The sequence below is a fragment of the Bufo bufo genome, chromosome 1, assembly GCF_905171765.1.
Source record: "Bufo bufo chromosome 1, aBufBuf1.1, whole genome shotgun sequence".
Lineage (NCBI taxonomy): Eukaryota > Metazoa > Chordata > Amphibia > Anura > Bufonidae > Bufo > Bufo bufo.
In genome coordinates, this window is record NC_053389.1 from 292815266 (window position 1) to 292840875 (window position 25610).

The following is a 25610-nucleotide window of genomic DNA, read 5'->3' on the forward strand; positions in this document are numbered from 1 at the left end:
CACCATAGAGCGGAACGAGGATTCATTCCCGCTCCGAATGATGAAGATGTCATCGATGTACCGCGCCAACATGCCAACCTGGTCCATGAGGATGGAACGTTCCTCCCGGAACACCAGGGTCTCCTCCCACCAGCCCAGGAACAGGTTAGCATACGACGGGGCACAAGAACTCCCCATTGCGGTGCCCCTGAGCTGGTGGTAGAGTCTCCCATTAAAGGAAAAGACGTTGGTGGTCAGGGTGAACTCCAAAAGGGAGATGACAAAGAGGCTGTGGGCGCGGTACTGACATCCACGGGTGCTCAAAAAGTATTCGACTGCCCTGATTCACAGGGCATGAGGAATGTTGGAGTAGAGGGTCTCCACGTCAATACTAGCCAATAGGCTCGCATTCTCGACGTGAATGCCCTCCAGTTGTTTGAGCAGGTGTGTGGTGTCCCGAGTGTATGAGGGTAGTGCGGTAACAAATGGGGCCAGGACGCGGTCCACATAGATCCCTACATTTTGGGATAAGTTACCTACCCCCGATACAATGGGACGCCCCTTCAGTGGACGTGTCCCCTTGAGTAGCTTAGGCAAACAGTAGAACGTCACCAAGCGGGGATGGATCGGCAGCATAAATCTGTACTCGTCGTCAGAAATGATTGACGCGGTCCTAGCTTCATCTAGGATGTTTTTGAGTTGTGACCTGAATTTGTTCAACGGGTTCGATGATAGAACCTCCTATGTGGATGAATCCCTCAGCAAGGCCTCGCACATGTCAGTGTATTGGCCATGGTCCATAATCACAGTATTGCCCCCCTTATCAGAGGGCTTGATCACTATAGAGTGATCAGTCTCCAGACTAGATATGGCACTGGTGTGAACCTGGTCAATGTTGGAGAAATGTGAGGGGCGTAGGTTCTCAATCTCTTGCGAGACCGTGCTGAAGAAGACATCCACACACGATAGCTCGCCCAAATTAGGGGGCATTTTGTTACTTTTCAACTTAAGATTGGTGAAAGGTCCCTGACCTTCTTGTTTGTCAAGTTCTCCGTCTAGTCCGTACAGGAGACGGACATCTGCTAGGATGTCTAAAGGTATGCCCAACTCCCAGCACTGTTTCTTCTTCTGTAGTTTGTAGAACTTATGCCAGCGGAGCTTTCTGACAAAAAGGTTTAAATCCTTATAGGTTACCTCCCCGGGATGACAGTCTCGAGCCCTTAGACGTGCTGTCAGAATCAGAGCAGTCGGTCTCGGTTGATGACTGGTCAGTTTGGGCTCCCGTAATATCCCTCTTGTTAGCAATAGAAGAATAGACTTTATTATCTTTGAAATCAGCCAGATCCCTCACAAACTGCCGATGTTTGCACTCCTTAAGATGGTATTGGTATTTTTCAAGGAGGTTATGCAACTGTTTCTCTTTATTCACAAACTCGGCTTCCTGTGAGAAGATCTGGGCTGATTCAATACTTGCACTCAGTTTTTTCGTCAGGTTTTCTAAATTATTATTTTCTTCTATGAGGAGGAGGCGCATTAATCTCAGGGAGCTCTCAGTAGCTTCTTTTTCCCATTTGCTGAGGATGCTTGGATTCTCTAAATCTGACTCCTGGTAAGAGTGCAATCCTGAGACCTCTGGGCACAATGCTGTGCTTAAGGCAGCTTTCCAGGCTCTGCACCTCCCACCAGGAGAGAATTTGGTCCTTGTAGGTATCTGCCAATTCTTTAAAAGCTGCGTTGAACGATGGAGTATACTTTTTTTGTGAAAATTCCTTTTCTGAGAAAATCTCTTTAGCCTCAGTCAACCAGTTCTCTGCACTTCATGTCTGACTGACTCCACACCTAGTCCTATTTTTGACATTTACTGACCCTTACATCCCCTCCTCTACCATCACTTTTTTGGTTATACAAGCCCCATCCATAGCCTTGTTATTTCCATACTCTCCCCTGATGATTTTCCTTCACGAATTGAAACGTGACACGTAGGGAGCCACCTCATAGGGTATATTAGGGATTCCGCCCATACAGGGTCAGGCATCCGGACGGGGACGCCCCTTGCGGGGAAAGTTCCTCGTGTAGATAGGTAGGGCGTACTAGCCCCTGCCCCTTACTAAGGGTCGTCTAGGGTTAACCCACCCCGTCACCCTACCATGCAAAGGGGCATATACGCCTGGTACCTTCCAGTATGGTGATCCACTAACACAGGTCCGTCTCTATTCTCAACAACCGCTGGGAGAACCCTTGATCTACATCTACAACCGGGTGAGAACGTTCTTGTTTGTTTATCTATACCATCCTTCCCATACTGATTGTGTGTGTTCAGTCTAGGCCCCTAGGGCTGTTTTTCATGTTGTATGTTACAGAGGCTCATCCTCTAGTGTCCATTTATTTTAGATTTGCCCACATTAAATGTTAAGTTTTACCCCTCTGTCCCCTAGGGGATCAGTACATTTGCCACATTAATTTTTGGGAGTAAATAGGTCCGGTCGTCAAACCCGGCCTCTTTGTGTTTCCTTGCTCAGCTTGTGCTTTGCACTTAGATGCCTGGCCATGCAGGTTGTGCTCAGGTTTAAAATGTTTATGCTTCGCTTCAGGCTCTGATTGCACAGCGTGCAAACCACTCGTGTCTTGTCGTCAGCACATTGTCTGAAGAACTTCCACGCCAGGGAACTCCTTAGAGCTGGCTTTGCTGTGCTCAGCCCCTTGGTGCTGTGAGCAGTAGCAGGCGTACTGTCTAGGGGACGGCCGCTCCGCTTTTGCTCCCTGCTCCCTCTTCTGCTGTGCTGGTGGCTCTGTGCGACCACCGTCTCTTTCTCTGAACTACACAGGTCACTCGCATGACCTGGATTCCATGCGGGGTCGAGGACCTCATTGTCCTCCGCATCATCTTCCACCCAGTCTTCACCCCTGCCCTCCTTGTCGGTCTGCACACTGCAGAAAGCCACAGTTGGCACCTGTGTTTCGGCATCTTCCGAGTCGTGCTGCAGTGGTCCTCCCATGTACTCATCCTGAAACATAAGTGGTTGGGCATCGGTGCACTGAATCTCTTCCACTTCTGGGGCAGGGCTATGTGGATGGCCCTGGGAAACCCTGCTAGAAGAGTCATCAAAAAGCAGAAGAGACTGCTCAGACTGCTTGGCTGATTTGCAAGGGGGTAAGGTGAAAGACTGATGGCCATGGGCTGCAGGTGCCAACTCTGATCTTCCAGCAGGAGACTGGTTTAGAAAAAGCCCTGCACAAGGCTTTAGCCCCGATTGCAGCAGATCTAGCTACTATAAAGGCGGATGTACGCTATATTGGGGACAGGGTCGAGTCCCTGGAACAAATGCAGGACGCCATGCTCTCTTTTAATACGGCGGTCAAAAGCTCACTAGGCTCTCATACTAGAGCCATGAATAGTTTATTACTCCAAATGGAAGATCAGAAAAATAGGAATCGGCGACGCAATATAAGAATAAGAGGTCTCCCAGAAGCTGAAGATAGAGAAGATCTGATGAGTGTAATGGGATCACTTTTTACCTCCTTGCTGGGCCAAGAAAGAGCCAAGAGCATTACAGTCGAGAGGGTGCACCGAGCATTGCGACCCAAGCCTGGAACCTCAGAAAACCCCAGAGATATCATATGTGGCATACTAAGCTACAGGGACACTGAGGAAATCCTACAAAAAGCGACGAAGCTGAGGGAAGTGAATCTGCAGGGAAGAAGCATTCAATTATTTCAATTCAAGCGATTAAACTGGGACTCCGATCGGAACTCTCTGCTGCCACCAATGATGGGGGTCGGTCATTTTAATTAGGGGGGGGAGGGCCGGCCGCACTGGCCACCAATGTGTTAAATACAAGGGAGGGAGGGAGGGGGGGCCGGCCGCACTGGCCACCAATGAGTTAAAGGGGAGGGAGGGGGGGCCGCACTGGCCACCAATGAGTTAAATACAGGGGGGGAGGGAGGGGGGTCTGCCCCCTGCTGCCTGGTAGCACCTGCCAGGCAGCAGGGGGCAGTCATGTACACAGTTCTTTTAGTATATTCTAACCTGAAGCGTCCCCATCACCATGGGAACGCCTCTGTGTTAGAATATACTGTCGGATCTGAGTTTCACGATCTAACTAAAATCCGATGGTATATTCTAACATAGAGGCGTTCCCATGGTGATGGGGACGCTTCAAGTTAAAATATACCATCGGATTGGAGAAAACTCAGATCCGATGGTATAATAGGGACTCCTGACTTTACATTGAAAGTCAATGGGGACGGATCCGTTTGCAATTGCACCATATTGTTTCAACGTCAAACGGATCCGTCCCTATTGACTTGCATTGTAAGTCAGGACGGATCCGTTTGGCTCCGCACGGCCAGGCGGACACCAAAACGACTTTTTTTTCATGTCCGTGGATCCTCCAAAAATCAAGGAAGACCCACGGACGAAAAAACGGTCACAGATCACGGAACAACGGAAATCCGTTTTGCAGACCTAAAAAAAAAACGGTCGTGTGCATGAGGCCTTAGTCTTAGGTTGTGATGCAACGGTTAGTTTAAGTGTTCAAGAGCTCTTCTTTACTGCTTTATAGTTCTAACTCACTCGAAAAGGGTATAAATATATTTTAGCAGTGGGTAGTCATTTGCTATGTTTAATCTATCCAATTTTGAGATTTTTTTTTCCGTTCAGCCTCTGGACTGAATGAAAAAATGAACGGCACAGATTTCTTTATTCGCATCGATCAATGTGGATGAAAAAATCTCTGCCAAAAAATGTGCAAAAAAAATAAAAAGAGGGGAAAGGCGTCCTAGGAGCTCCGCCCAACATCCAAACCCACTTCAGCTCGTATGCCCTGGCAAACCCTATTTCTCCATTCACATCAATCGATGTGGATGAATAAATCATTGCCAGAATTTATTTATTTTTTATAAAAAAAAATTGCCAAAGCATATGAACACCGCCCCTCAGCTCATAAGCCTCGGCAAACGTATCTTTTTTACTGCAGAGGATAAATCTCGTCTTGCAGTGCCGCATACACCGACTTTGTGTAATCTGACAGCAGCGCAATGCTTCTGTCAGAATGCACATCAGTGCTGCAGCTGGTTGATCGCTTGGTCCACCTAGAAGGTAAAAAAACAAAAACAGGCCGCAACGCAATAAATCTATTAACATCAACTTTTATAAACTTTATATAACATTTGAAACAGAACATTAACTTTTTTGCTTACCTGTGATTTATTTATTTTTTTACCTTTTAAAGGACAAACTTCTCCTTCCCCATGGGACAATGTGCAAAGCGCAAATCGCCCAGAGATGTGGCGAAGTACATTATGCACTTTGTCCCAGGTGAAAGGAGAGGTTTGTAGCAGCTCTGTGTGAAAGGGCCCTAAGACCCCTGTGTGCCTGTCCTGTGTCACGTGATCCCTACACTAATAGTGTACCTGTGTGTGGTACTTGTGGAAACACTCCCCTATGCATAGGGAAGGCTGGTCAGGACAGTCAGGACAAAAAAAGGTGGTTATTCCATCCCTGCTACAGACACAACATCTTTTTCTTGGGGAACGCTGAGTTGGGGTACCAGGATAGACACTCGGGAAGTGTCTGCCATGTAGCCGGCTAACTACATCAGGGACTTGGGGCACGGACCCTCCTGGATACAGGAGTTTCGAAATGATCTCTTCCTGGAAGGATCCCGTTCTCCCAGCCTTACTGTAGAGAACAAAACTATTATACAGAGCCAATTGAATTAAATAAACAGATACCTTCTTATACCAGCGTCTGGTGCGGCGGGACACTAAATAGGGAGCCAACATCTGGTCATTGAAGTCCACCTCTCCCATGTGAAGGTTATAGTCGTGGACAGAGAGGGGTTTCTCAATGACTCCAGTTGCCCTTTCAATTTGTACTGTCGTGTCTGCGTGAATGGTGGACAGAAGGTAAACGTCCCTCTTGTCCCTCCACTTCACCGCGAGCAGTTCTTGGTCACACAAGGCAGCCCTCTCCCTCTGTGCAAGTCGGGTATTAACGAGCCATTGGGGGAAGCCCCGGCGACTAGGTTGCCCGGTGCCACAGCATTGAATTCCGACTAGATGTAAGTGCCGAAAGAGGGCCACACTTGTGTAAAAATTGTCCACGTATAAGTGGTACCCCTTGTGGAGTAAGGGTGACACCAAGTCCCAGACAATCTTGCCACTGCTCCCCAGGTAGTCAGGGCATCCGACCGGCTCCAGTTTTGAGTCTTTTCCCTCATAGACCCTAAAACCAGGGCCGGCGCTACCATAAGGCAGACCAAGCGGCTGCCTTAGGGCGTGCCCTGCGCAGGGCGGAAGGATGAATGAAAGCTTTTTTTTGCACTTACTTGAACCCGCCCTGGCTGTGTGTGCCAGCCGGCGGCCGCGGCGCTCGTCGTAGTCAGGGCAACAGATCATTGGATTATGGATACCACCCGACCCGCCCGCGGCCCACCCCCAGCCTGCGTGTGCGCGGACAGTGCGGCAGCGGCTGTGTCGGCCATCGTAGCATCCTGTGAGGAAGCTGCTCTTCTCTCTCAACTTCTGATACTGCTCTACAACAGTGCCCTTCCCCACTGGGCGCCTGCGCTGCTGAACTGACTGCACAGGAGGTATGTCCGACCTGGCATTCAGCCAACCAGGTTGACCCCATGCATGGTGGCAAAGTTCACCATTGAATATAATAGTCACAATGTATAGTGTAAGTTCTTAGACAGTTACTCCTGTGATGGAGTCAGGACATACAATAGTCCTCTGGATTGTTATAGGGGTATTAGTTCACCTCCTAACCTGATGACAAATATAATTGTAGTCAATATTGCAGACTACCTCGACAGTTTTGAAAAGGGGCCTAGATAAGAGAAGATGCCTCAAATAGATTAGCAGCCTGCGCCAAAAAATATCGATGTTCACCAGCCCCGAAGTGGAGTAAGAAAAAGCATCTAACAGCATTTCTATTCAATTTGGGTCAAATTGTGACTCCCATAGGAATCAATGTATTCCCTTGAACATGAGAAGACTTCTTGCTTCATGAACTTTTCCACCTATGATCTTCTCTACAGGCCACCAAATCCAAGAAGCCGATTATGCTTCCTGTCACGTTCATGGATGGGACAACAAAGACCCTCCTCACAGATTCGGCCACCACAGCCAAGGAACTCTGCAACTCCCTGGCCGACAAAGTCAACCTGAAGGACAGATTTGGGTTCTCCTTATACATAGCTTTGTTTGATAAGGTATGATCTCCTGAACCATCGCTCTGAAATCCATTGGACCTTAAAGGCCCTGTTTTACTAGAGCTTGGGCCCACCGGAGGACCCTCTGGTGTTCTGGTGGGTCAGACCGACCCTGGCTTCGTGTGAAGTCTTTTAATGTTATAATCAGCCCATGGAAACCAAGTTATCTTGGTTTCCTGCAGTGATAGCTACCACCAGTAATTATAATTTCCATAGGGATTGCTACCTATCTCTGTCTTTTTTTTTATGTGTCAGTCTTCACTGCACTTTTGGCATTCTGTTCATAAATAAGGGGATCAAGATGATTTTTTTTATATAACTACAACTCCCAGCATGTCCTGTCAATCCGAGGCAAACATCCCAGAGGAAATGTCTTACCTACTCAATGTGGTGCCTTGTTGTTAGTATACTTCATTAAAACAAGCACCATTGATTTATGGTTAAGGTCGAATAACCTCTGTAAAGGAACAACACGACCGTGCCGTGTTTTGCAGTCCGCAAATTGCGGATCCGCAAAACACGGATGCCGCCTGTGTGCCTTCTGCAATTGCGGAATGGAACAGACAGCCCATAATAGAAATGCCTATTCTTGTCTGCAAAACGGACAAGAATAGGACATGAATTTATCAAATGTTAGGTCGCACTACTGTGTGGGGTGGCCCGGATGGGTGCTCTCAGCAGACAGATACACCCAATCTATAAACTACAACAATATTTCAAAGAAAGGGCTGGGCACTCTCTATATCTGGAGTCAATGGTACTTTATTCAATAAATAAAATATTATACAATATATACCGTATTTTTCGCCCCATAAGACGCACTTTTTCCTCCCCAAAAATGGGAGGAAAATGCCCCTGCGTCTTATGGGGCGAATGCTGACAGTTTAACATCGCTGGATGCGATGTACGGAGCGGGGGCCGGGGGAGGGACTGGGAGGAGGAGCTGGGGGCCAGCAATAGCGGCGGGGCGGTGCGGTCACTGTACTATAGCTCCGCCCCACCGCTCCGATATTCTAATATAAAATGTATTATTGAATTAAAAGTTATTAAACATGCCCCCTCACTCCTAATAGTACCGTATATCCTAATTGCTGCTGTATAATGCCGGCAGGCGGGCCGGGGCGGGCGGCAGCGTAACTCCCTGATGTCACGTGCCTGCGCCGCCTCCTTTATGAATGAAGCAGGCGGCGCAGGCAAGTGACGTCAGTGAATGACGCGCCGGCCGCCCGGCCCGCCTGCTGGCATTATACAGAAGCAATTAGGATATATGTAGTGTACGGGGACTGTAATGCCCGTCACTACAGAAGGGTCACTTGTGTGCTGTCGTCCCCCTTATTTATGGGGAAGTTGGTATAAGTTATCTTTATAAACTGTAATGCTATGTATTTCCCTGTTACTGTGAAACTTGCATGTACAGGCCTGCTAGGGGTGTCATTCCAGCTCTTAGTCAGATCCAATACCTATTAGGGGCCCCTTTACCTTGCAGCTGCCCCCTGACACTGTTATGTGGGCACATCCTCCTGTAGAGGACTACTACAGGCCGTACTTGCCAGCAGAGCCGGGTAATTATGACATACCCCTGTGAATCAGCCTGCTAGGCCTTTGATTTATTTCTCCAAAGATGATGTTGAGGACTTAACCCTTCCAGGACAGGAGTCCTATGTTTCCTGGGCGTTTGTTGCTGCTGCCAGTTTATCCACGGCTCAGTGGTAGGTGTTGACCACTGAAATATCAAAGTCGACAAAGCCAGGTTTGTTTCCAGGACCTCCTGCCTGCTTTTGCTATCCCACGCCAAGTTGTGCCTGTTCCTTTGTTGCACCTTTTACCCTTACCCCCCTTTTCAGGTTGATCAGGGGTATTACAGCACTTGTTTTATATTGTGCAACTTGATACTAAGGAACCGTGCCCGGAGACAGACTCAGGCTACTTTCACACTAGCGTTCGGAGCGGATCCGTCTGATGTTTCATCAGACGGATCCGCTCCGATAATGCAGACGTTCGCATCCGTTCAGAACGGATGCGTCTGCATTAAAACGTAGAAAATTTTCTAAGTGTGAAAGTTGTCTGAGCGGATCCGTTCAGACTTTACATTGAAAGTCAATGGGGAACGGATCCGCTTGAAGATTGAGCCATATTGTGTCATCTTCAAGCGGATCCGTCCCCATTGACTTCCATTATAAGTCTGGACGGATCCGCTCGCCTCCGCACGGCCAGGCGGACACCCGAACGCTGCAAGCAGCGTTCAGGTGTCCGCTCACTGAGCGGAGCGGAGGCTGAACGCTGGCAGGCGGATGCATTCTCAGTGGATCCGCCTCCACTGAGAATGCATTGGGGCCAGACGGATGCGTTCGGGACCGCTCGTGAGCCCCTTCAAACGGAGCTCACGAGCGGACACCCGAACGCTAGTGTGAAAGTAGCCTCAAAAGAACCTGAGCCTCTGAGATTCTTACTCTTTTTAAAGGAAATGTGCCCAGAGATGGACTCCACCGCACGAGAGCCTCTGTGATTTAATAGGAAAATAACCTGGGTACGGACTCATGTTTGTTTTTTGAGCCTCCAAGAACTTTTATACTGTTTTATCTATTTTGCTGTTCTATTATGGACTTATTCATTGTCATGGACTATCCTGGTTATAATGTTACGCTGTGCCAGGTCAGCGCCCCAGTTCCATTCACTATCCTGAGATGAAGAGAACGACGCCCCTTGTCACCAACCTTCACTTTTGCCAATTGGACCTGAGATGAATGTAAATGCAGATGAATTACATATATGTATGCCTGCATGTCTCTTTTTCTGTTTCAGGTAAAGATTCCAGTTGGGCGAGCCCTGATGGAGTACGAGGTCGTACTCAGCTTAAAGCAGTGGGGTATGTAGTGTACGGGGACTGTAATGCCCGTCACTACAGAAGGGTCACTTGTGTGCTGTCGTCCCCCTTATTTATGGGGAAGTTGGTATAAGTTATCTTTATAAACTGTAATGCTATGTATTTCCCTGTTACTGTGAAACTTGCATGTACAGGCCTGCTAGGGGTGTCATTCCAGCTCTTAGTCACTAGAGGGAGCTAGGGAGCCCTAGTTTATATAAGGCCCAGTCAGGGAAGGAAAAGTCAGTCTAGTCTAAAGTCAGTCTACAGCAGTTGGAGTTTAGACTATGTCAGAGTCAAGTCCAGGCCTGAAGCCTGCGGACCAGGAGAGGGTAATGCAGTCCCTGTAACCGGGTTCCAGATCCAAGGAAAAGGTTCCCCTCCTGAATATATATATGCAGAAGCAGGAACACCACAGCTAATCAGCCTGAGGAAGCTGAGAGAGAGACAGAGGCAAAGCTCAGAAAAGCAAGAGGTACTGAAGACAACAGAGGAGGTACTTGATAAAGATAAAACCAAGGATATACGCCAGAGCTAGGGCATTGGACCTTGGAGAAGAGTTTATATGTTCCAGGATCAGTCAGGAATAGAGTGCAAGCTGCCTGTACTACAAGTCCTGTGTTTAACACTCTGAAGTCACCTTGCTATTCATATATTGCCTGCATCAACTGTATTGCAAATCAACTGTCTGCAAAGGAACTGCGTTTCCGTTAATGTCCCTATATGATGACTACTAAAGTTTGAGTTCTGCTTTAACATCACGTGGTTCCTCAATTATTCCTGCTATCAGCAAACGGCGTGCCACTGTTTAATTGGCACTGGCGTCACAAACATTTCTCATCATCACCTGCCCTTGCAGAGAGTCAGCCGTCTCAGGTTAGTGTCTATTGCACTACAACACCCAGGAACATTTTTACACCTAACTTGAGTACGCTGCATATACGGTACTATTAGGAGTGAGGGGGGCATGTTTAATAACTTTTAATTCAATAATACATTTTATATTTGTATACTGGGGGGCGGCGGCGGTGGGGGGGCACACGGAATCTGTGGCTGGCACAGTTAAGGGGTGGGGGTCTGTGGATGGCATTGTTATGGGCTGAGGGGGGTCTGTGGATGGCACTGTTATGGGGTGGAGGGTCTGTGGATGGCACATATATAACAGTGCCATCCACAGATACCCCCCCTGTAACAGTGTCCGTCAATTAGCCAGCCACAGATCCCCCCCATAAGTGTCCGTCATCCACAGATCCCCCCATAAGTGTCCGTCATCCACAGATCCCCCATAAGTGTCCGTCATCCACAGATCCCCCCATAAGTGTCCGTCATCCACAGATCCCCCCATAACAGTGTCCGTCATCCACAGATCCCCCCATAACAGTGTCCGTCATCCACAGATCCTCCCATAACAGTGTCCATCATCCACAGATCCCCCCCATAACAGTGTCCGCCATCCACAGATCCCCCCCATAACAGTGTCCGTCATCCACAGACCACCATTAGTTCCAAACCCACCAAAAGCACACCTTTTGGTTCAAAATTTTTTTTTCTTATTTTCCTCCCCAAAAACCTAGGTGCATCTTATGGGCCGAAAAATATAGGGTTAAAAATACGGTAATCACAATGTTAAAAAGTCAATTAAATACACAGGTATGGCCAGACTAAAATAGTACCTACAAATAATTATAAAACCACTAAATAGCTGAAACACAATGGTAAACTTATGGTCCAATATTCAAATTTCGTATACATTTTCGTATAAATTTTCGAATAAATTTTCGAATAAATAGTCGCAAGGAAAAGAGTCCTAATGAATTCCAGATATTTGATCCAAATATTCGATCCAATGTCCAAAACTTTTTACATATAATCGTAACTTATCCAATTTTTGATATAAGTTTGATTAGTCTCTTTAGTCAGCACGATGTAACATCAATACATATCTTCACATAGGACTAAATGTCGATTATATTTTTCATCGCAAGTGCTTATTCCATCTATGGTTATTTTGTCTACTCACGTAACAGGTGTAAGTAGGCGGCTCCGATCAACAGTCCGCGGCGTCCCGCGTGGTAATCAGAATATGATCTTCCGCTATTGCTTGTAAATGTGAGTATCGACTTTAGCATGGAACAATAATATGCAATATATTCAAAGATTTCGAAGGAATTTCGACAGATTGTCCTTTAGTTGAACAGTATGCGTCTATGTTGCGTTTTCATTAAAATTCTTTATGCGTTTTTTTTGATATTGTGCGTTTTTTGGGACAAAATTATCTATAGATTGGAATTAGTTCACATAGTGAAGACTAATATGAAGACAACAATTATTCAACTTTTACATCTTTATTTGGGTTATATATGAGGTATCAACATACCAATATAACTCAAATCACGAATTTTAATGAAAATGCAACAAAGACGCATCAATACCGCACATGCATTTTTTGTTTTTGGTGCGTTTTTTGTTGCAATATCATCTAGAGTATGTAATAAGCTTGCAGAGTGAAGACCACTGCATAATATATTGTCCTTATTGAAAAAATAACACTGTTCATTTAAAGTAATCCTACAAGTCAAATCCAGCACTGAGTTTGAGGAAAACCTGATCCATTTCCTATTTTGCAAATCTCTGGAATCCTCTATAAAAAGAGAGGCATTATGGAGGGGAGGTCAACCACTGAGGAAGGGGCCACTAAGAGCCCCAAAACGCGTCTGGTACTGGACCCCCCCCCCCCCCGATTCAACACAAGGACCATCAACCTTTGCAGCTTTGAACCTGTTTGGAGGAAATCCATTGAAGGTACATCGCATGTATCTGCAGAGCTGTGGACTATAAAGGAACTACTGGCGCCAGTAAGTGAAAACTCATACTGTTCAACTAAAGGACAATCTGTCGAAATTCCTTCGAAATCTTTGAATATATCGCATATTATTGTTCCTTGCTAAAATCGATACTCACATTTACAAGCAATAGCGGAAGATCATATTCTGATTACCACGTGGGACGCCGCGGACTGTTGATCGGAGCCGCCTACGTACACCTGTTACGTGAGTAGACAAAATAACCATAGATGGAATAAGCACTTGCGATGAAAAATATAATCGACATTTAGTCCTATGTGAAGATATGTATTGATGTTGCATCGTGCTGATTAAAGAGACTAATCAAACTTATAGCGAAAATTGGATTATATGTAAAAAGTTTTGGACATTGGATCGAATATTTGGATCAAATATCTGGAATTCATTAGGACTCTTTTCCTTGCGACTATTTATTCGAAAATTTATTCGAAAATTTATACGAAAATGTATACGAAATTTTAATATTGGACCATAAGTTTACCATTGTGTTTCAGCTATTTAGTGGTTTTATAATTATTTGTAGGTACTATTTTAGTCTGGCCATACCTGTTTATTTAATTGACTTTTTAACATTGTGATTATATATTGTATAATATTTTATTTATTGAATAAAGTACCATTGACTCCAGATATAGAGAGTGCCCAGCCCTTTCTTTGAAAGAATAGGACATGATTTATAATTTTTGCGGGTCCATAGAACGGAGCAACGAATGCAGACACGGTCGTGTGAATGAGCAATTATATAGTGCTAAAATAAAAACCCCATATAGTGCTATAGGACACTATTATACAGTGCCCACATAATACTGTCATACAATAACAAAAAAATGCCACCATACAGTGTCAAATAGTGCTATGTAATGACAAAATAATACTGTAAAATAGTGCAAGAATAACAGTGATACATAATGCTAAAATAATAGCCTACCATAAAATAATACCATACCATATCATGCCCACATAATACTACCGTACAGTAAGGCATCTATGACACTGTCTGACCTGTTACATGTGCGCTTGGCAGCTGAAGACATCTGTGTTGGTCCCATGTTCATATGTGTCTGCATTGCCGAGAAAAATTATGTTTTATTATATGCAAATAAGCCTCTAGGAGCAACGAGGGCGTTGCCATTACACCTAGAGGCTCTGCTCTTTTGATTGACAGGACCATGTGTGACGACGTTTACACAGCCTGGTGCTGTCAACCAAAGTGCAGAGGATGCAGCAGTTGCAGAGAGAGCAGAGTCTCTATGTGTAATGGTAACGCCCCCGTTGCTCCTAGAGGCTCATTTTCATATGTTAAAAGATCATTTTTCTCTGCAATGGGGACATATGAACATAGGACCAGGCCCGGCACTATAATAAGGCAGACCAAGAGGCTGCCTTAGGGTGCAGAGACAGGGGGGCGGAAAAATGAGGGGGGGGGGTGCCAAAATGTAGCTTTGCTTGTGTTGGCAAAAATCCTTGCACCGGCCCTGCCTAAAACGATATGTATAGCCTGTGGCCCTTTCACAGAGCTTATACAGTTTGACCCCATACCGGGCGCGCTTGCTGGGGATGTACTGTTTGATGCCAAGGCACCCGGTAAAATGTACAAGGGACTCGTCTATGCAGATGTTCTGATTGGGGGTATACACATCTGCAAACCTGGATGACAAACGGTCTATGAGGGGCTGAATTTTGTGGAGCCGGTCATAAGCAGGGTGGCCTCTTGGATGACAGGTTTTATTGTCAGTGAAATGCATAAAGTGCATGATGACCTCAAAACGTGCCCTGGACATAGCAGCAGAGAACATGGGCATGTAATGTATTGGGTCTTTAGACCAATAGGACCGCAATACATTTTATTTAGTTAGACCCATGCTGAGGATAAGGCCCAAAAATATTTTAAATTCGGAATAGAAGCTGGGCATAGAAGCTTTCCGGATTTGCGGTTATATACTGTGTGGCGTAGCGGTTGGCTTCTGCCACAAATAAGTCATAGAGATCCGCGGTGAAGAACAGCTCAAAAAACTTGAGGGCTGATCCTAAATGAGCTGTCTCCACGCGAACTCCAGACTGGACGGTGAAAGGGGGCAATACGGGGAGTGCCAATTTGGGTTTGCCAGCACCTCTGGGAGACTAAGGGCTCTACGGGCCTGTGAACGTGGTGGCTGCGACGGGGGAGTTACTGCACGTGCCACTGTACCAGCTTGAACTGCCCTTCTGGTGCTCGCCACTTCACCAGGGAATACGGCAGTGCTGGTAGAAGGTCCAGGATGTGCTGCGTTGCTGGTGTATGCCGCACCATAAAAAAGATCAGCGATAGCACCACTCTGCTGCAAATGGGGCTCATCACGCGGGGTATGCAAAACACTGACATTGGATCGGGTACACCTGACCATAGCAGGGACCTCAACTTCGTCATCTTCACTAGCGGTTAGAGTGCCATTTCTGTCTACAGGTTTATGTTCTGAACCACTGGATTCAGCGGGTGAGGCATCCCCATCGCTTTCATCCATCACAGCCAGAATCCTGTAGGCCTCTTCAGCGGAATACCCCTTGTTTGACATTTTGGGCTAACTAAATTTAGGGGGTATTCCTCTGAGACTACCCAGGAAAAAGAGCACACCTGTCTAGTAAAAAGGAGTGCTTGCAAAGTAAAGCTGCGATCGCTAATAAAGATCCAGAAAGCTCAAAAGTGATCTTTATAGCGCCGCAGTGATTTTACGGTGTTTTTGCAGTGATCAGAAAAAATAAAATTCGGTCACTGCGGTGGGGCGGAGTGAACGCAAGTGTGCGCACAAGATCAGGCCTGATCGGGCGAACACTGCGTTTTTTGTAGAGCCTAAGGTGACCCTAATGTACTGATATAGATCTGATTGCGATCAGTCTTGATCACTTACAGATACTATATAGTACTAGTGCTGATTAGCGACAGCGATGACGCTAATCAGCGACTAATCAGTGACTGTGGTGCGTTGGGTTGGGCGCTAACTACCTAACAAGTAGCTAAGTAACTGGCGGTGATAAGGGACCCTTACAGGGGGGTGATCAATGACAGGGGGGTGATCAGGGAGTTTATATGGGGTGATCAGGGGTTAATAAGGGGTTAATAAGTGACAGGGGGTGTGTAATGTGTGTGTGTGGTGATTGGTGCTACTTACAGAGATGCCTGTGTCCTCTGGTGGTCGATCCATGCAAAAGGGACCACCAGAGGAGCAGGTAGCAGGTATATCAGACGCTATTTACAAAATAGAGTCTGACATACCCATTTCATTGGTTATTTTAAAAATCTACAGCCTGCCAGCCAATGATCTTTTTCATCTCTCCTCTAAATACACGCTGGCAGGCTGTAGTTGAACTTGTGAACTACGCGATCCTGTGAACGCGCGCTCAAAGGAAATCTCGTGTCTCACGAGATTACGCCAATAGGCGTCGCTGAGACCTGATAGTGCCGCCGCACTGACGCCTATCGGCGTTAGTGTGACGGCAAGCGGTTAAAGGGTTTGATATACCTGTTTCCACCAAATATTGATTGAGGGCTACGATTTACCTGCTTCCACAAAATACTGATTAAGAAGATTGATATACCTGCTTCCACCAAATACTGATTGAGGCCTGCAATATACCTGCTTCCACAAAATACTGATTGAGGGCTGCAATATTCCTGCTTCCACAAAATACTGATTAAAAGGATTGATGTACCTGCTTCACCTAAATATTGATTGAGGCCTGCAATATACCTGCTTCCACAAAAAACTGATTAAGGGGTTTGATATACATATTTCCACCAAATATTGACTGAGGCATGTAATATTCCTGGTTACACAAAACACTGATTAAGGGGATTGATATATCTGCTTCCACCAAATATTGATTGAGGCCTGCGAGATACCTGCTTCCACAAAATACTGATTAAGGGGTTTGATATACCTGATTCCACTAAATACTAATTGATGGCTGCGAAATACCTGCTTCCTCAAAATACTGTTTAAGGGGTTCGATATACTTGTTTCCACCAAATATTGAATGAGGCCTGCGATATACCTGCTTCCACAAAATACTGATTAAGGGGTTTGATATACCTGTTTTCACAATATATTGATTAAGGCCTCCGATATACCTGCTTCCACAAAATACTGATTAGGGGGATTGATATACTGGCTTCCACCAAATATTGATTGAGGCATACGAGATACCTGCTTCCAAAAAATATTGATTAAGGGGTATGATATATTTGCTTCCAAAAAGATAATAATGATTGAGTGCTGCAATAAACCTGCTTACACAAAATACTGATTATAGGGGTTTGATATACCTGCTTTACCTAAATATTGATTGAGGCCTGCAATATACCTGCTTCACAAAATACTGATTAAGGGGTTTGATATACATGTTTCCATCAAATATTGACTGAAGCATGCAATATACCTGCTTACACAAAACACTGATTAAGGGGATTGATATACCTGCTTCCACCAAATATTGATTGAGGCCTGTGAGATACCTGCCTCCACAAAATACTGATTAAGGGGTTTGATATACCTGATTCCACTAAATACTTATTGATGGCTGCAAAATACCTGATTCCACAAAATACTGATTAAAGGGTTCGATATACTTGTTTCCACCAAATATTTATTGAGGCCTGCGATATACCTGCTTTCACAAAATACTGATTAAGGGGTTTGATATAACTGTTTCCACCAAATATTGATTAATGCCCCCGACATAGCTGCTTCCACAAAATACTGATTAAGGGGATTGATATACCTGCTTCCACAAAATATTGATTGAGGTATACGAGATACATGCTTCCACAAAATACTGATTAAGGGTTATGATATATCTGATTCCACAAAATAATGATTAAAAGCTGCAATATACCTGCTTACACAAAATACTGATTAAAGGGTTCGATATACTTGTTTCCACCAAATATTGATTGAGGCCTGCGAAATACCTGCTTCCTCAAAATACTGATTAAAGGGTTTGATATACTTGTTTCCACCAAATATTGATTGAGGACTATGTGATACCTGCTTCCACAAAATACTGATTAAGGGGTATGATATATCTGCTTCCACAAAATACTGATTAAGGGCTGCGATATACCTACTTCTACAAAAAAACTGATTAAAGGGATTGATATACCTGCTTCCACCAAATATTGATTGAGGCCTGCGGGATACCTGCTTCCACAAAATACTGATTAAGGGGTTTGATATACCTGCTTTCACTAAATACTTAATGAGGACTGCGATATACTGCTTCCACAAAATACTGATTAAGGGGTTTGATATACCTGTTTCCACAAAATATTGATTGAGGCCTGTGATATACCTGCTTACACAAAATATTGATTAGGGGGATTGGTATAACTGCTTCCACAAAATATTGATTGAGACCTGTGAGATGCCTGCTTCCACAAAATATTGAATAAGGGGTTTGATTTACCTGCTTTCATAAAATATTGATTGAGGCCTTCGATATACATGCTTACACAAAATACTGATTAAGGGCTTTGACATACCTGTTTCCACCAAATATTGATTGAGGCCTGCGATATACCTGCTTCCACAAAATTCTGATTAAGGCCTCTTTCACACTCGCGTTGTCCGGATCCGTCGTGCACTCCATTTGCCGGAGGTGCCCGCCGGATCCGTAACAACGCAAGTGAACTGAAAGCATTTGAAGACGGATCCGTTTTCAAAATGCGTTCAGTGTTACTATGGCACCCAGGACGCTAATAAAGTCCTGGCTGCCATAGTAGTAGTGGGGAGCGGGGGAGCAGTATACTTACAGTCCGTGCGGCTCCCGGGGCGCTCCAGAATGAAGTCAGAGTGCCCCATGCGCATGGATGACGTGATCCATGCGACACGTCATCCATGCACGTGGGGCGCCCTGACGTCACTCTGAAGCGCCCTGGGAGCCGCACGGACGGTAAGTATAATGCTCCCCCGCTCCCCACTACACTTTACCATGGCAAACAGGACTTTAGCGTCCTGGCAGCCATGGTAACCATTCAGAAAAAGCTAAACGTCGGATCCGGTAATGCGCCGAAACGACGTTTAGCTTAAGGCCGGATCCGGATTAATGCCTTTCAATGGGCATTAATTCCAGATCCGGCCTTTCGGCAAGTGTTCAGGATTTTTGGCCGGAGCAAAAAAGCGCAGCATGCTGCGGTATTTTCTCCGGCCAAAAAACGTTCCGTTCCACAACTGAAGGCATCCTGATGCATCCTGAACGGATTTCTCTCCATTCAGAATGCATTGGGATAATCTTGATCAGGATTCTTCCGGCATAGAGCCCCGACGACGGAACTCTATGCCGGAACCCAACAACGCAAGTGTGAAAGAGCCCTAAGGCCTGCAATATGCCTGCTTCCACAAAATACTGATTAGGGGGTTTGATATATCTGTTTCCACCAAATATTGATTGAGGCCTGCGATATACCTGCTTCCACACATATTGCTCTTCTCTAGGGACTTAGGCACAGGGTCATTTTTAAAATGACAGGCAGAGGAAGAGGCAGGCCGTTTTCGCAGGGGTGGTAGGGGTCGGGCAGGTGCACTAGGCCGGACCCTAAGTGGGAAGTTGGAGAAGGCGGTGCAATTACTTTAATGGACGCACCAGAGTTGGTTGAATGGCTCATTCAGCCTTCCTCTTCTGCACCCTCCTCATCCTCTATATCTGCACTCTCCTCACTCTCTGCTGTGTGCACCCCCAAAGACACCACCACCATAGCCTCTCCACTTGAGTCAGAGGAATTATTTTCCCATCCATTCCCAGACCTTATCGATGCGCAGTCATTCTCGACATCGGATAAGGAAGAGGAGGTAGCAACGGCCGCCACCCAGCGCTCTGACGACAGTACCCAGATCAGCCCAAGGAGGGAAGTCCTCGCTTTTGCTGCCTTCTCCGAGATCTCAAATGTCAGTGGTGATGAAAGTGACGATTATGATGTGTCGATGGACGTCACGTGGGTGCCCACAAGAGAGGAAGAGGAGGGGAGTTCAGAGGGAGAGACGGAGCAGCAGAGAGGAAGGAGAAGGAGGAGAAGAAGGCAGCGGTCGCAGGGAACAGGAGGCAAAAAGCAGACTGCAAAACTATCTGGAGCCAGCCATCCACCATGCATGGTCACTTCTGGTGCTCCCAGGAAGCCGGCACATGGCTCCGCAGTGTGGGCTTTTTTTTAACGTGTCAGCTGCTGACAATAGTGTTGCCATCTGCAGCCAGTGCTGTCAATGCATAAGTCGCGGTAACCCAACACTCACCTATGGACGACAGCCTTAAGAAGGCACCTGGCCTCCCATCATCGAGCCCACTGGGAGCAACGCCATCAGAACCCACAAAGCCACACTCACGGCGCACCACGTACTGCCTCTTCTCCTTCTCCTCTCTCCTTACATTTGTCCTCCACTCCACCTCCCACCGTGCCGTCGTCACGTTCATCTGGCAGAAGGCAGGCTTCCATGGGCCAAATGTTTGGGCATAAAAAGTTGATGACGCCGGATAACCCGCTTGCCCAATGGCTGACCGCTGGCTTGTCGAAACTGCTAGCCCGCCAACTACTGCTATATAAACTGGTGGACTCGGAGGCCTTTAGAAAATTTGAGGCCATTCGCACACCACAATGGAAGGCCGCCAGAAGGAAATATTTCTCCCAGAAGGGCATCCCAAAGCTATATGTCAACGTTCAGCGGCAAGTGAATATATATCTGGCACACAGTGTCAGTGCCAAGATACATCTGACCACAGAAGCGTGCTCTAGCAAACACGGCATGGAAGGTACATAACTTTTACTGCCCACTGGGTGAACCTTCTGAAGGCCGTCAAGCATGTTATCCATGGCTCCCATGTGGATTTGCTGTTATCGCCACGGATTTCATGCAGGCCTGCCTCTTCTTCTCCTCCTCCTACTCCATCCTCTGTCTCCTCCTCGGCTGACTTCTCCTTTTCCACTGCTACCGCCTCTTCCGCTGCGCCCCCCAAGCTCCCCAAAACCTATTGGACATGCCAGATGAGACGTTGGCATGCTGTGCTGCGGCTGTTGTGCCTGGGAGCCAAGAGCCACAACGATCCTGCACTCCTTTCAGTTCCGTGGTCACAGGCTGATCAGTGGCTAACCCCGCTCAATTTGACAGTTGGTAAAGTGGTGTGTGACAATGGTGCCAATCTGCTGAGCACATTGAAACAGGGCAAAATGACACACGTGCTGTGCATGGCACACGTCCTGAACTTAGTCGTACAGCGATTCATTGCCAAATACCCCGGGTCCAGGACGTCTTGCAGCAGGCCAGGAAAATCTCTGGCCATTTTAGAAGATCTTACACGGCTATGGCTCACCTTGCTGACGTTCAGCAGAGACACCACCTGCCCGTCAGACGTCTGATTTGTGACAGCCCGAAGCGCTGGAACTCCGCCTTGTATATGCTTGATAGGCTGCTCCAGCAGCAACGTGCCATTAACGACTACCTGTACGAACTCTGCAACAGGACAGGTTCTGGGGAGATTGGTTTCTTTTCACCGCACCAGTGGCTGCTCATGAGCGACACATGCAGACTTCTGCGGCCATTTGATGAGAACACCAAACTGGTCAGTCACAGCCAGGGCGCCATCAGTGACATTGTATGCCTTCTTTCTGGAGCGTGCATTGCGTTGTGTCATTGATCAAGCCGTCGAAAAGCAGGAGCTGGAAGTTGAGGAAGTCCCAGGGGGGGCTACTCCATCTGAGACAAGTCAGCAGGAGTGTGAAGAGGAGTCAGAGAAGGATGGTGGCTGGGGGGAGGATAAGGAGGAGCAAGAACAGCAGGCTTTGAAGGGGAATTTAAACTTTTCGGGGATCCCTGGTCTTGTCCATGGCAGGGGGGAGGAGAGCGAGTACGACATTCTCCTGGGCGAAGAGCAGGAGCCAGGGCGCTCCACCATTTGAAATTTAGTGCAAATGGGGGCCTTCATGCTCCAGTGTTTGAAGAGTGACATCCGTATAAAAAGCATAAAGGGCAAGGACCAGTACTGGGTAGCAACGTACTTAGACCCGGTACAAACACAAAATGGCGGACATGTTACCAGCATCACAGAAAGCTGTCAGAATGCAGCACTTCCAGGCCTTGCTGCGATAGATACTGCATTCTGCTGTTGCAGGCTCTGGCAGAGGATTTTCCATGCACAGCAAAACAGGTGCGGGTACTAATCCTATCGCGCCTGCAAAAAGAGTGCAGTTTAAAGATATGTTGGTCACTTTGGATATGAGATCATACTTGCAGCCAACCCATCGACAGCCGCCCTCCAGATCCAGCCTCAGGGAATGCTTAGACCGTCAGGTGTCTAACTACATCAGGTTAACGGCCGATGTGGACGCTCTAAAAAGCAAGGAACCCCTGGACTATTGGGTGTGCAGGCTTGACCTGTGGCCAGAACTGGCACAATTTGCCATGGAACTCTTGGCTTGCCGCTCGTCAAGTGTCCTGTCCGAAAGGACGTTTAGCGCAGCAGGAGGGATCGTGACCGATAAGCGCACTCGCCTAGCTTACGACAGTGTGGACTACCTCACATTTCTAAAAATGAATGAGGCATCGATCTCTGAGGAATTCAACAATTGTGACAATCACGTGTAATTGAATTTCCTCATGCCAGACCACACATATCCGCCACCACCCAGAACAAAGAATGGTCCTTGTCTTATGTATATACTGCGGCATAAAAGGCCTTTTCTGTCAGGTGAATGCCTAATTTTTGGGGCCTAATTTTTATCCAGTGACAGCCTAATGTACCTCCAGCCACATAATCACAAGTTCTTTTCTGTCAGATGAATGCCTAATGTTTGGGGCCTGTACTGGCCTACAGTAAAATTTTTATCCAGTGACCGCCTAATGTAACTCCACCCACATAATCACAAGTTCTTTTCTGTCAGGTGAAAGCCTAATTCTTGGGGCCTGTACTGGCCTACAGTAAAATTTTCTTCCAGTGACCTCCTAATGTACCTTCAGCCACATAATCACAAGATCTTTTCTGTCAGGTAAAAGCCTAATTCTTGGTGCCTGTACTGGCCTAAAGTAAAATTTTCTTCCAGTGACCTCCTAATGTACCTTCTGCCACATAATCACAAGTTCTTTTCTGTCAGGTGAATGCCTAATTTTTGTGGCCTGTACTGGCCTATAGCAAAATTTTTAGCCAGTGACCGCCTAATGTACCTCTAGCCACTTAATCACAAGTTCTTTTCTGTCAGGTGAATGCCTCATTTTTGGGGCCTATACTGGTCTACAGTAAGATTTTTAGCCAGTGACCGCCTAATGTACCTCCAGCCACATAATCACAAGTTCTTTTCTGTCATGTGAATGCCTAAATTTTGGGGCCTGTACTGGTCTACAGTAAAATATGTAGCCAGTAAACGCCTAATGTATCTCTAGCCACATAATCACAAGTTATTTTCTGTCAGGTGAATGCCTAATTTTTGGGGCCTCTACTGACCTACAGTAAAAAAAAATTCCAGTGACCGCCTAATGTACCTCCAGTCACATAATCACAAGTTCTTTTCTGTCAGGAGAATGCCTAACTTTTGGGTCCTGTACTGGCCTACAGTAATATTTTTATCCGGTGACCGCCTAATGTACCTCCAGCCACATAATAACAAGTTCTTTTCTTTCAGGTGAATGCCTAATTTTGGGGCCTGTACTCCAGTGGCCTACAGTAAAATTTTTATCCGGTGACCGCATATTGTACCTCCAGCCACATAATCACAAGTTCTTTTCTGTCAGGTGAATGCCTAATTCTTGGTGCCTGTACTGGCTAAAGTAAAATTTTCTTCCAGTGACCTCCTAATGTACCTTCAGCCACATAATCACAAGTTCTTTTCTGTCAGGTGAATGCCTAATTTTTGGGGCATGTACTGGCCTATAGTAAAATTTTTAGCCAGTGACCGCCTAATGTACCTTTAGCCACTTAATCACAAGTTCTTTTCTGTCAGGTGAATGCCTCATTTTTGGGGCTTATATTGGCCTACAGTAAGATTTTTAGCCAGTGACCGCCTAATGTACCTCCAGCCACATAATCACAAGTTCTTTTCTGTCATGTGAATGCCTAAATTTTGGGGCCTGTACTGGTCTACAGTAAAATTTTTAGCCAGTAAACGCCTAATGTATCTCTAGCCACATAATAACAAGTTCTTTTCTTTCAGGTGAATGCCTAATTTTGGGGCCTGTACTCCAGTGGCCTACAGTAAAATTTTTATCCGGTGACCGCATATTGTACCTCCAGCCACATAATCACAAGTTCTTTTCTGTCAGGTGAATACCTAATTTTTGGGGCCTATTCTCCAGTGGCCTACAGTAAAAAATGTTTCCACTGACCAGCTAATGTACCTCCAGCTACATAATCACAAGTTCTTTTTCTGTCAGGTGAATGCCTAATTTTTGTGCCCTGTACTCACATTACCTAAGATAACATTTTTCTAGGCTCCAGTAGGGCACATTTTTGAGAGTTTCTTTTTAAGACGCATAAAAATGGCCCTTGATTAAATTACATATTTTTTGTGGGAATTTTTGTCAAAGATCCCCCTCTGATATGTAATTGTCCCTGATGTGGGACTATTTGTGCACTTCTAGTAATTATTTGGTGGCTGCAAATATGAACTGAAAGTTTTTCAGGCTCGCCTGCTATTAAAGTCAATGGGGTCCGCCGCAAACACGCGGTTCGCGAACATTTGATCGCGAATGCTCATTCGCGGCCCGGCCAATGTTAGTACATCACTACACCTGATATGCTTCAATCCAATAAGCATTCAAAATTATACAGCTTAGAGTGAGAGTGGACCCACTGTGTCAACTAACCAGTTTGGGCTAAACCTTAGGGCGTTGTCCTGGTGGTTCCCTGGTATTCACGCTTTAACCCATATACAGGGATCTGGACCTTGCTGCAAGGAACCAACCAGGTCTCTATCTCCTGGAGTAGTCCTGGTGTAGTTGACTGCTAACAGGGGTCAGAGAATCCAGTGTGAGGCACCAAGGACACAAGCAAAAACACAGTCTGAATACAGTCCAATAGCCAGGGCAGGCTGAGGATTTGCCTATTCCAAATAGCGATTCCAAGGACAGGGCAGGCAGAGTTCATGCGCAAACCAGGTCACAGTTCCAAGGTCAGAGCAGCCAGCAAGGAGCAGAATCAGAAGACAGACAGGGTTCGGTACATGGAAATTCAGATGAGATCACCTTCACTGAGTAGTAACAAGTAAAAACCTCAAAGCTCAGACAAGGAGGTAGAACCACAGCCCAGCTAAATAGAGAGACTTATTAAAGCGCTTTTGTGGGATTTGGGGGTCGTGCCTCTACATCATATCTTGTGGATCGCAGACCCATTCAAGACAATGGGTCCGCATCCACACCACGGAGTGCACACGGCTGGTGACCAACCATTGCGGACCACAATACAGGCACGGATCCCTTACGGTCATGTGAATGGACCCTAAGGCTGAGTTCATACTTCAATTATTTGGTCAGTTATTTCCTTCTTGTAAGATTCTTGTAAGCTTGTCTTCTCAAGTGTGAACAGTAAAAGGCATCGATCTCTAGTTGCAACTGAGCCCGCCTGATTCCTTCTACCACTCATGGACCAAAAATAGTTTTTAGTAATAGATCTGCTTTAACTTGTCACTTTAAACATTAATTAGAACCAAAAAATAATTCAATTTATAATGTTAATATTTTA